Consider the following 13,948-nt stretch of genomic DNA (forward strand, 5'->3'; position numbering starts at 1 on the left):
ATTATAGCTCTTATATATAATAACCAAAAGTAATTAGACAATTGACTCAAAAGCTGTTTCATGGGCCAGTGTGGGCTATTTATTCCTTCATTATTTCTTTATCAATTAAGCAGGTAAAAGGTCTGAGTTGATTCCAAGTGTGGCATTTGCATTTGGAGGCTGTTGCTGTATACGCACAACATGCAGTCAACAGAGCTCTCAATGCAACTGAAACAGGCCATCCTTAGGCTGTAAAAACAAAACAAAAATCCATCAGAGAGATAGTGAGAACATTAATACTGGCCAAATTAACTGTTTGGTACATTCTGAGAAAAAAAGAATGCACTGGTGAGTGTGATGACATGGACATGCATGGCTTCCAATGGCACTGGGTCACTAGTGTTTATTGATGATGTGAAGACAGAAGCAGACAGATGAATTCTGAAGTGTTTAGGGATATTCTGTCTGCTCAGATTCAGACAAATTCAGCAAAGTTGATTGGATGGTGCTTCACAATACAGATGGACAATGACCCAAAATATAGTGTGTAAGCAACCCAGGACTTTTTTAAGGCAAAGAAGTGGAATATTCTGCAATGGCCAGAGTCAATCACCTGATCTCAACCCAATCAAGCATGCATTTCACTTGCTGAAGACAAAACTAAAGGCAGAAAGACCCACGAACAAACAACAACTGAAGACTGCTGCAGTAAAGGCCTGACAAAGCATCACAAAGGAGGAAACCCAGCATTTGGTGATGTCCATGTGTTCCAGACTTCAGGCAGTCATTGCCTGCAAAGGATTCTCGACTAAGTATTAAAAATGAACATTTTACTTACAGTACAGGCCAAAAGTTTGGACACACCTTCTCATTCAATGTGTTTCCTTTATTTTCATGACTATTTACATTGTAGATTCTCACTGAAGGCATCAAAACTATGAATGAACACATGTGGAATGATGTACTTAACAAAAAAGTGTGAAATAACTATGATATGTCTTATATTTTAGATTCCTCAAAGTAGCCACCCTTTGCTTTTTTGTTGTTAATAAAATATATTTTTGTTGTTGTTAATAAAATATATAATAATAATATTAAATATATATATAATAACATATTATTATTAACACATATTATATTAAATATTATTATTATATATTTTATTAACAACAAAAAAGCAAAGGGTGGCTACTTTGAGGAATCTAAAATATAAGACATATTTTTCAGAGTTATTTCACACTTTATTGTTAAATACATAATTCCTATGTGTTCATTCATAGTTTTGATGCCTTCAGTGAGAATCTACAATGTACCAAATAGTCATGAAAATAAAGGAAACGCATTGAATGAGAAGGTGTGTCCAAACTTTTAGCCTGTACTGTATGATTGTTAATTTGTCCAATTACTTTTGAGACTGTGTATAAAAATGGTTGCAATTCCTAAATGTTTCATACAATATTTTTGTTCAACCCCTTGAATTAAAGCTGAAAGTATGCACTTCAATTACATCTTGATTGTTTCATTTCAAATCCTTTGTGGTGGCATACAGAGACAAAATTATGGAAATTGTGTCAGTGTCCAAATACTTCCAGACCTAACTGTATATAAATAAAAGAATGTCAATGACCCCAGGTGTGGGACTTTATTAGGTCAAACAGGTTTGAGGGGTCAGGCAAAGGACTTGGTGGAGTCAGGCAAGGGTCAGGCGATCATCGTTGTAATCCATGGAGCAGGGCAGGAACCGTGGTGCAAGGTGCTGGGCTGGAGGTGTCCATGGTGCTGAGTGCACACTGATGAGCTAAATAAAACATTCTATTTCTGATGAGTCAACAGCACTAGGGCTCCTTCACAAAACCCTTACTGGAATATTCATACACTCTGTGAATTAGTCTTTACTTTCTGATGAGTCAACAGCAATAACCCCATCCAGTGCGACATGTAGATAGCATATGTGACAGGGCATGGTTAAAAAGTCCTCAACTAGGGCAAAATCTTTTTTCTGTTTTTTCCAGATTATGAAAGGGTAGATTGTAAGCTTTAAAATGATGTGTCATACATTGAAATCTGAAACAAGTTGAATAAGTCATGGATAGTTTAATGGTGATACACCCTGAACCACCGTACTGAGATATCTAGCCTCAAACTTCTTCAGAGACGTTTTTCACAGAGGTAATGAGTGGGAACAATAGCTGGTTAACTCCACCCTAATCACTCCCTCAAGACAACCACACCCTCAAGACAACCACTCCCTCATTACACTACCTGTCATTACCTACCTGTCATCTGTCAGTGGGGTTGTCAGCTAACCCTCAGGAAGCAAAATTGCAGGGCTGACATGTTTAAATAGCTAAATAATAATAATAATAATAATAATAATTCAAGATTCATGATTCATCATCATTTTATTGCCATGTGTTCCAAAAGTTTATTACGTCCCATTACAAGTACAACAGTAAAATTCATGGCAATGGAAAAAATTTGGCAAGATACAATTGAGCAATACAATAATAGATTGGTAAAAAAGTATAATGTTGTGTCTGTGTGTATGCATTTATCATTATAGTCCATAAAGCATCTAGTGGGACTTCGGTGTAGTTCCTTCCCATCCCATCTGGGCATCAAAGCTGTAATAAAAAAAGAAGACAGTACATTTAAAATGATTGCCCACTGTGACCAACACCACTTTTACAAAATAGCCTACTACTATCTTCATAAAATAGAATTGCATACAATGACAATGACAAATACCTGAAGTGCTGGTGACTCTCATCAAGGTGTCATCTCTCAGAACCTCTCACCTCCTCATTCTCTGTAACACACATTTCAGGTCAGAGGTGTGGACACTTCTCTAGTGTAGGTTTTCCATAGACTCAGTGTACTATTGTTGTACTGTAAGGAGTAGGCTAGTGAAATCATTTCAATTCACAGTATTATTCTACAGCAAATCTACATATCAATGAATGAATCATTATTTTTGATTCCACATAACATTAGCGTTCATTACAAAAGCATTTACTTTTTCTATAATCTATTACATCTCTAACAAAGCTAGCTAGCTAACAAGCTAACACTTGTTTGGCTAGCTGGTACACACACACAAACACACTAAAATGGTGCATGACACATATTACACTATGTTGCATGTTTAGTAGGTCTGCAACAAATGTATTTATTCATTATGTTTTATCTTTGACAACGTATTTCTTCCTCCCACCATCTCATTAGTGATGGTGGGAGGTGGTCTGATAACTGATGCTAACAACGGGGCTGATGCTACTACCTTACTCACAAAACAACAAATAACTGTTTGGCTATCCAAAGTAAACAACACAAAATCCTAGTAAACAACACATGTAACTCACTAAAACTTACCCAAGAACACAGCAGAAGGTATGTGCAGACGACTGTCCCAAGAATAGTGAACTGATGTGGAGATCAATGTCTGACATTCCGTTGTCATCTGTCATCGTCAGATTCGGAGTTCGGAGTTCCCGTTATGTATAGTCCAATATGAAGGAGTTCATTAATTGCCCACTGTCGATATTTCTGCCTGCTTTTGAAATTCAGTTGATAGCGTTAGCGAGAGGTTCAGCATCCATCTTGTAAACTTGTAAACAAACGCAGGTGGATCCTTACATACAGCTGGGGTGGGCGTGGCTACACACACTGTCACACTAAAACGAATAATACCCCCCACCCGACTTTGCTAACTAAATGTAGGTATTTAGTGAATGTAAAACTGTTGGATATGATATCGAGTGGGTTCTTCATCGCTTCGTTTGTCGTCCTATGCCAAAAACCGGAAAACAAATTTTTTCACAAATTTTTCCAAGACTTGTTTGCAGTGGCGTAGCGCAAAATCCCGGGGCCCCCCCCCGCAAGGTGGCGGCGGGGGCCCTTTCGCAACGGAGTAAAAAAAAGTGCGTTTTTTAGAGGCCGATGCGTTATTGACGTTGCGAAATTTCGCAATATGCACTCTACATTCTAAATGCTTGACTTAGCAAAAGGTACAAACAAGTGAGAGCAATAGCCTATAACTAAAACCAAATGGTAGACTACACTACATCAGTAGAATGTATTATAAGTAGAATAGTACAAGCTTTATTTATTTTAACAAAGTGTGGTGTGCACAGCAGTGTGATATCTGTAAACATATCTGTAGACTCTCCGCTAAGGGTTGCCAGATGGGATTGAGAATTTCCAACCTAATCAATCTAAAAACTTCTAAATCCACCAAAAACCAGCCAATCTGGCAACCCTGTCTCCGCTGCATCAGAGTCTACTTGTTGCGTAAAATTGGCCAGGGTTAGTCAAATCCTTTGTTGGACATCTCGTTTCTTAAGTCCTGGTATATTGTGGCATTTCTTTACTGTTTGCCATCTGGTCTAGGAATACCCAGGGAGACGCAGACAGCAGAAGTAGAATAGAATAGTAGAATAGAAAAAGAAACAGCTATATATAGCCTAACCATGCTGAATTATGTACCTGTATGATGCACTGACAGCCTGTGACTGTGAACCTGGCCGGACCCTGCCTTTCTGCCTGAGTTTGAGTATGATGCTGCCCAAATAAATGTTATTGTTTAGTGCTGTACGCTTTCGTGGTATTATAATGTGTGAATTATCATCTGTATGTTGTTTTTCTTTCACTCGACTAACCGCCGAGATAATACTTGAGACATGTACTTCCGTAAACATACATTTTTTATTGGATTTTTTTACAATATCGGACCGACAGTCCCACATATAGCGGCTATAATGTCCGAATAGAGAATCTATCACCACCTAAAGAATGCTTATTGTACTTTGTATTGTATTTTCGCTTGCTCATTTTCCTTGTGTCTCGCTGCCTACGTGTGACGTCAAAGTCATGTTGCTATTGGATACGGCTAACCATGTATATATTTTTTAATATAGGCCTATATATTAAAATTAAGGTTGACACAATGAAGGGCCACTTATTTTCTTTGTTTTATATATTTTTAAATTATAAAAAAAAAAAAAAAAAAATGTGGATCCAATGTTAGGGGGCCCCCTAGTGGCTGGGGGCCCCCCGCGGTGCGTCGCTTGCGGGCCCGTCCGCTACGCCACTGCTTGTTTGGCTCGATTGCGAGGTTTCAAAATGGCCGAGATGGGGACCTATTAATCAGACGCTGTCACATATATTTAGAATATGTAAAATGCAAACACCAGAAATGCAAGAAAGTTTATGAGGTATACCAAATGGAATTAATAACAAGTGTTACAACCCTTCTGTCTAGAGTAAAATAAGGGCCTAACAGGGTAGAGTGCAGAATGTACAGGTGTGTTGCAACACAAATGCCAAAAAAAAGTGTACAAGGGATCAAATCAATTCAAGCTTTATTTGAATAGCGCATCTCACAAGATGCGACTCAATGCGCTTCAATCAAGACATCATTGCTGATTGCACTTTAGCACAAGTGCTCTTTCAATATTGTCTCTATGGTCTTTCAGCTTCCTTTTCTGTTCTTCGCTCACATTTTCGACCATATAATGGTGAGACAGCTGCTTCTCACTGTTGAGACAAAATGTTATAAAGAAGTGATTAATAATTAATTTAAGAAACTCACATTCATCAGTGGTTGCAAACTGTCATGGAAATTGTATTAGCACTCTCCTCATGTTTCCAGCTTACCTCAAGTCATACTGTGGTCCACATGTATACATTTCCATGGCTTTCTCATTGGAAACACAGTTTACAGCTGCAATGGCGTGGACTGTTGCCTGTGTCATGAAGTGATTAAAGCCACACGTTAACCAGTTATAGTCAAATGTAGACATCTAAGAAGGTTGTGCCATGTTGCAGGTGACAACTAAGCAAGACCTGATATGAGCAAATGGCATTATAAGATCCTACTGGATATTGACCATGAGTTAAAGTGTGACATATGTTATAATATGAAATATGTAGTCTATAAATAAATAAAAAGTGTCAGTGAATTGTCACCTCTGGCAGAAGCACATCAATGACGAATGCCACCGGATCAGCCAATGTTGTCTGTGTTTTTTTTAACACTCCTGAGAGGAAGTTAACTAGTCTGTCCATTTGGTCATCATCGTCAAAGAAGATGACGCCTGTGGCCTTCTTTTTTGCCCAAAGAGACTTGACTTGTCCTGCCATGATTGCCTGCAAATATATAGTTTGTTGGGAGGATGCTCTATGTAAATGTACAATCACTACACAAATATAAAACATTTCACTTTCATTATTTATATTATGTTTAAATGTGTCACTTGCACATTTCAGTTGCAAACTCACTTCAAGATGTTGCAGTAAGCCTTTGTCCTGAGTGATGAAATCCACTAACAAGTCATTGGTCACTCTTTGTTGGTGTTGGGCTTGTTGAGCCCTTTCCTAAAATAATAATACAGTGCTTAACCATGTTACAATGAAAAAGTGCAGTTAAGTACTGAATTAGTCACTTTCTTTCCTTGATCATTTGCACTTCCTTACTTACCTCAAGTGTCCTGATAGAAAGTGTGGTTTCACTTTCCAGGCTTCTGACATCTTTGTCCATGGTAACATCACTTTCCTAAATGGATACACACATAAGCATGACTATGTGTACAGCTGTGAATGGTGGATAGTATGTTTGTATGCAATAAACTTCATTCACACTAACCAATTCTTTAGGAGGAAAGCTGTAAGGCCTCTTGAAGTAAGTGTGGTCCTCGTCAGTGTCCAGTGGCATCTGTACAGAGTCCACCATTATTGCCAGTATGTTTTACATGAAAGGGTTAACTACTTCAAAAAGAGATCCAGGCTGGATTCAGAATGACACAGTACCACTAAACATATTGCATGTGCCATAAAGTTGCATGGAGTATGTGTTTTAGGAGCAGTAGCCCATTCAGAAACAGGCACACGGTCATAGATACTTAGTGAGAGATGCACTGACCATGGTGTTGCTTGCATGACTCCTTTTAACACTTGAATAGGTCCTGAATACAGGTGGGACACTGTCGTGAAGGGTCGCTCTGCCTTCCTCACTAAAGTGAGCAAACTTCCTTCCAAATCTGAAATTAACACACATTATCTTCACCGGAAGGTTGAATTGTAGGGCCAGGTGTTACCCCAAAGTCCTCTTGATAATAAATGTACAAATACAATTATTATTTTTGTAGCACTGCAGCATACCCTTCCAGCCCAAGTACACCAAGGACCGAACATGGTTGCAGTCAAAACCCGATAGGCTACTTCGACGTGCATAGTCATATGCCTTGCTGCATGTCTCTAATTGACAGGTTACCTGGTTATTACCCCAGGAACATTTTTGGACATGAATCCAGTGCACAGGACCCATAAAGGTCTTGGAAACAGCAAACATTCCCTTTTTGTTATCTATGCAGAATGATTGTAGATGGTGATTTGCTGTAATGTCTAATGGATTTGATGAGTGGTGCCTTTCGATGTGCTTCTTGATGTTCTTCCTGTTGAGTACTAAGTTACAAAAACAACATGTTGTTGATTTGCGCTTTGACCTCGATATCTGGGGGGCTGTCTGAGACGTAATTGCTGGAGCCGTCGTCCCCACAGCAGCTGGGAGTTGAGTGCAACACTTTTTTAAGTGATTAAGAAAATACTCCTTACGCGTAATGACTCGGGGGCAAAAGCCACAGTGATAATGGCTGTTGGCCACACAGTCACAGTGGCATTTATAAAAAGCATATCCTAAAAGAAATAAAGAAAGTGATTTAGAAGATAGGCCTACTAGAAACATACCAATAAGTTGTATTTTTGTAAATACATAATTTGAAAAAAGGTGTTTGTGAGAACAATACATAATCATGTCACTAACAATAATAGACCCCTGGTCGGAGGTAGATTACTCTTCCTGCTACGACTGGTGAATTGATGATTCACTTGCTTAGTAAAATGTATTGATTAAAAGTCGCTTTGGAAACAGGCGTCTGCTAAATGCCCAAACTTTTATTAAATAAAAATTCGATAACATAGGGTCCATGCCTATAACTTGAACTTTTGCATTTGAATTAATAATTAAAGCCACATTAGGTAATTAATTCAGCGTTGCTAACAGGTCAGAACCGTAATATAAATCTAATGTGGAATGTGAAAGCTCACACAAACATCAAATGAGCCCACAATGTCTGATCTAAAAATAATTTACACCAAGGATGTCCTGGGCCACAGAAATAACACATTAACACCATTCAAAATTCAAATGATGACATGATAATATATAGGTGGACTTACCTCCATATTTCACAGCAGAACTATGGTGGAACTGCAAATGAGATTGAAGAGCACGGTACATCCCTGCCTTGTGACAACATGGACACTGGAATGTGTCCGAGTCCAATCTCTTAAGCGCAGGATATTGTCCATCTGGAAACATCATGTTGGTCTATGGAAGAATAAAATATAATTAGGTGAATGTATCGAATGTGACTCCAAATAACTTTCATTTCCTTTAAATTGAATATTTCATTCCTTTAATTCATCTTGCTTGAAAATATGTGACCTGAGCTCAAAATATTATATGTGCAACCTACATACAACTTTTTGAATACACTACCAAAGTTCGAAAATAGCATATAGTTCATCTTTAACTTAGTGTTACTTGTAATAATGACCATGTTTAAAAATGACCATGTGAAAGCCATTCCCTTCCCCCCACCTTCCCCCCACCTGAGACCCTTTGTTCGAGACACTGACCTTCCCCCACCTGAGAGACCCCTGAGAGACCTGAGAAAACTCCTTTGTTCGAGACACTCCCTCCCCCCCCAGATAATAAGAATTAGACATAAATAGATGGGGATATAAATAAAAATAGGGGGATAAGTAATCGGTAGACATCTGAGAATGTATCTATTATGTGAACTTTTAAATTACATTAAGTGGTTGAAGACAACGCAGCGTTTTTTAGCCCTGCCGGCTGTACATGTTTATCTTTGTTTTGTCACTATTTGCACTTCTGGTTATATGCATAACTGCATTTTGTTGTTGGTACTTGTACTCAGCAATGACAATAAAGTTGAATCTAATCTCATATCTGATAACGCTAAACCACATAGAATTACCCAATTAGCCAAGCCAGATGAACAAAACTACAGCCAAATGCGTAACACATGCAACAACCTAAATAATAAATACATATATGAAAACTATAACATGTTCATTAATAATATTTCGAAATTCTCACCTGAGCTGCATTTGCCATTGTACTTGTAATTCTTCTTCTTCTTCGTCTTCTTCTTCCTCTTCGTCTTGCTTCGTATTGTAGCGAACGGAGACTGGTAGTGCCTCATACAGGATCGTTACAGTATGTAATCCTTAAAAATTCGCGGCCATTTAAGATCCTTCAAAATCTCGCGGTTTCTCGCGGTTACTTACCGACGCGCTTACGATGACGCGCTCCAACCAAATGGTACATCACATTTCCGGGTGATGGATTTGATGCCTGCAGCTGGATATACTTGGATATTAGTGTGGTGCTGTGCCCGCGTCTGGTTTGTGTGTAGAAACATCCGCACAACACTGAACTATGGTTGGCTCTACCATACCCAATCATGATCACTTAAGCGGCTGTCTCGCCCCTCCCCTCCCCAACAATCAAAAACACCTTTGCAGCTGTGACTGAGGTCGGATGACAATGAGAAGCTTCAGTAAAGTAACTACGGTAGTCAGGGTTCGAGTTATAAGCTGAGCTCTGTGGGGGTCTCCAAAATAACAGTGCGAAATGTTCTCATGCACGCGCGAATCATGCCCACACAGCGATGGGACTTACAAGTTTTAATTAGCTATAGGCAGTAGCGGATTAAGGTGGTCAGTGGCCCTAGGCTACTCCTTTGTGTGAGGACCCCCCGCCCCCATACACAAGCCTCCCCCCTCCCCAAAATATACAACTCACGAGCACCCTGCACACACACACCACTCATAATGCTTTACCATAAAACACTTAAACACTTTAATAACACAATAACTAATAAATAAACAAATAAATAATTGATTTGACATTAGAAATGAATTTCTTTTTCATCTCCTGTGCAATGTGCTCTACAATCTGTGCACATGAATGATCTGATCGGTGAGTAGGGCCGACTATCGCGCCATTCATCTCATTAAGCTTCATGATTGGATTCAGTTTTGTATATGGCATCCTTTCTTTAGCCACAGTATAGGCTGCCCTGAACGAACTTGCTGTCTCCTTGTACATAATAGAAGTGAGTGCTGCTACTTTCTTAGGAAGCACTTCCTTTTGTTTAAGCTCTGCTATTTCAACAGCTCGTTTATGAGCATGACTGTCTGGTGTATATAAATATTTTTCCGCAACTGCTTTTGAACGGGGCTACTTACTGTCCCATTGATCCAGGCATCCGCCAAATGCACTCCCCACTTTTTCTCTGAAAGTAAAAGAGTCTTTGCCTCTTTACAGGCAAGGCATCCAAGGCCATCCTCATTTGCAAATAGCCAGGGGTTTCTTTTTTTCCAGGATCTCCACTGATCTTCTCCCCAGTTCTGTGGCGTTGCCTCCCCTACCTCTTCATTCTGCCCCTCATCTGAACTGTGTGTGGGTGTTGCGCGTTCAGGCCTGGTAGCAGAGTCCTCAGTAAAAGCAGCAGTAGTAGCAGCAGGGCTAACGTTAGGTGTCATAGCAGGTTTCTTTGATAAAAACCCGAAATTTTCTAGGCTTGATGACCCGGTCGGCAGCAGTGGCCTTTTTTTGGGCGGCATGGTAGCTACTGTATGTATATACTCCTGTATAGCTAATGAATGAATGTTTGCTTCTCAATAATAGGCTAGGTGCACGATCTCACTACTTCCTGAAAGGCAACTGGTGTCTCACTCTATTGGTTTAATTGATTAATCAGCTGTGTGTTCCAACGGTTTACCGCACAGCTGATTAATCAACCTTTTGCTGTTGCACAATATTCTACTGCGCCCCATGGTGTCTTGGTGGTGAAGTGCAGGCAGTCAAAGGCATACTGTCATTCACAGGAGATTAATGGTGCGCGTAGTTCTATTGGAAAACGTGTTTATTTTACAATATTTATAATATAAATTAAATAATATTCATTACATTGACATTTTGATCAAATAATAGTTGTGGTAATGTATTATTAGCGACCCCCACAGATTTTTGATTTTACTGCCTTCATGGGAGCTCAGAGAGCCTCAGACCCTTTCTATGGGAGCTCAGCTCCCATTGGCTCCCACATAACTCGAACCCTGGTAGCTTGTCTATGTTAGTAACACAGTAGCTTGTCTTTGTTAACACAGCTGCTTGTTAAAGTTAATAACACAGTAGCTTGTCTATGTTAGTAACACAGTAGCTTGTCAATGTTAACACAGGTGCTTGTTTATGTTAATAACACAGTAGCTTGTCTATGTTAGTAACACAGTAGCTTGTCATTGTTAACACAGGTGCTTGTAGTAACACAGTAGCTTGTCTACGTTAACACAGGTGCTTGTTTATGTTAGTAACACAGTAGATTGTCTATATTAGTAACACAGTAGCTTGTCTATATTAACACAGGTGCTTGTTTATGTTAGTAACACAGTTGCTTGTCCACTGAAAACGAAACGTTGATAACTTTTAAGCAAAAGGCTGCACACACGTAATTCAAGTAGTTCTGATTGTCATTTAGAGTTACATTATAGGAGCATTCAGCAACAAGTCAAAATGTGCTCCAGAAAGGCAGAAAACAACACTTTGATATAACTTGAGAACGAATGCAAAAAACAGTCCACTCTCAGAACAGGCTGCTTGGACACTTTCAGAACAGCTCTGTTAATGACTGAAATCAGCTCTTTAAGAGATTGTCAAAAGAGACTCTGAAAACGAAACATTGATAACTTTTGAGCAAAAGGCTGCACACACGTAATTCAACATACTCTGATTGTCATTTAGAGTTACATTATAGGAGCATTTAACAACAAGTCAAAATGTGCTCCAGAAAGGCAGAAAACAACACTTTGATAGTTTGATATAACTTTTTTTATGTATACTTTATTGCAGGGTTGTACATTACATTTCAAGTTCATTTCATACATTTTACAAGTTTTCTTCACTTGTCTAAGTTCATCCTGCATCATTTTTTTTTTGAAAGAGAACAAAAAATAAAAGGATAAAGAATAAAAATAGAGAGAAAATACAGAAAAAGAAGAGAGAAATTATAAGGATAGAGATAGAAAAGTAAGAGATAAAAGGAGGGGGGTGGGAGGGGTGGGATCGGTGAGGGGGGGGGGGTTCTTCCTTCTCATTCATTCGGTCCATTTACTCCAGTTCATAGTGAATTGCTCTTCACGGTTTACCACTTTATAAGTAATTCTTTCCATTTATTTTATCTCTTCAACAGTTTTTTTCCAATTATTAACAGATGGTGGGTTTAAGTCCAACCATTTACGTGTAATTTGGTTTAAAGCTGCAATACGTAATATAGTGTACAAATATTTATCTCCCTCCCTGTGTATATCTAATGGAATAAGACCGAGTATAATATTGACTGGATGTATAGGATTTTGTAAGGTAAATGTATTTTTTATTTTTACTTGAACTGCCTCCCAAAACCTTTTCAATTTAGGGCATGTATAAAAAATGTGTGTGTGATTGGCTTCTTGTTCCGTACATTTCCTCCAGCATTCTGCATTGCCTGTTGGCCTATATTTTGACAACATTTTCGGTGTTAGGAAGATCTTCATATTTATTTTCCAAGCAAATTCTTTCCAGAATTTTGATTGTGTTGTCTTAAAAATTCTTTTGCATGCTTCTTTCCAATCTTCTTCCGTAATTGTTATTGCTAATTCGTTTTCCCATTTTTCTTTAGTGTTATCTTCTTGTATCTTGATTTCTTGCATGATTTTGTAAAGTTTTGAGATTTTTGTCTTTTCGCTGTTTCTATTTTTGCTCAGATATTCCATCAGTATATGTGATCTTTGTTCCTGTCTCCTCTGTTGTGTTATAAGGTAGCTTCTAATTTGTAAGTACTTAAAGAAATGGCTATTACTTATATGAAATTTATTAACTAAGGTTTCAAATGAGTCTATCATGTCATTTGTAACCATCTGTGAGTACACCTGTAGTCCCTTCCTAGCCCATTCTTCTAATATGTTGTCTGTTTTATTAGGTAAAAAGTCTGGATCACTGGCTATCTCTCTCAAATAAATACATTTGTCATCACATTTATACATTTTACGAATAGTTTTCCAATTTATGAGGGTATTTTCTATGCATCTGTTATTTCCACTATATTTTTGAATATCCTTTAGACTCAGAAAAGGTAGTGTTCCTATTGATATTTATATTACTTGTTTTTCTATGTCTTTCCATTTGGTTTGAACCGAGTTATTCATCCATTTCATTATTGTATCTATTTGAGTTGCATGGAAATAGGACTTTAGATCAGGGAAATTAAACCCTCCTTTTTCTCTGGTTTGAGTTAGTATACTAAGTTTTTTCCGTTTACTTTTGTAGTTCCAAATTAAATTTGAGAGCATTGTATTCCATTTTCTGAAGCTACCATGTGGAATGGGAACTGGTAATGTTTGAAATAAAAACAGAAACTGTGGGAGGATCATCATTTTGACGCTTTCTACTCTACTCATCAAGGATTCAGGTGTTATCTTCCATCTATTAAGATCTTCTCGTATTTTATTTTCAAGGGCTTGATAGTTGTCAGTGTATAATGTTGTTATATCTCCGGTGAGGTAGATTCCTAAATATTTGATTTTCTTTGCATCCCATTTCAACTTATATTTTTCCTTAATTTCCGAATCTATCTGTTCTCCAATTGTTAATACTTCACACTTACTTTCATTTAGTTTATAACCAGAGTGTTTACTATATTATGTAATTGCTTCCATTAGGCTTGGTAAGGATTGGGTTGGTGATGTTAAATAAACGACCACGTCATCTGCATATAATGCCAGTTTATGCTGTTCCTCTTTTATCGTTATGCCTTTGATGGTATTATTTTTCCTTACACTT

Source organism: Nansenia antarctica, assembly GCF_963989245.1.
Source record: "Nansenia antarctica genome assembly, chromosome: 13".
Classification (NCBI taxonomy): Eukaryota; Metazoa; Chordata; class Actinopteri; order Argentiniformes; family Microstomatidae; genus Nansenia; species Nansenia antarctica.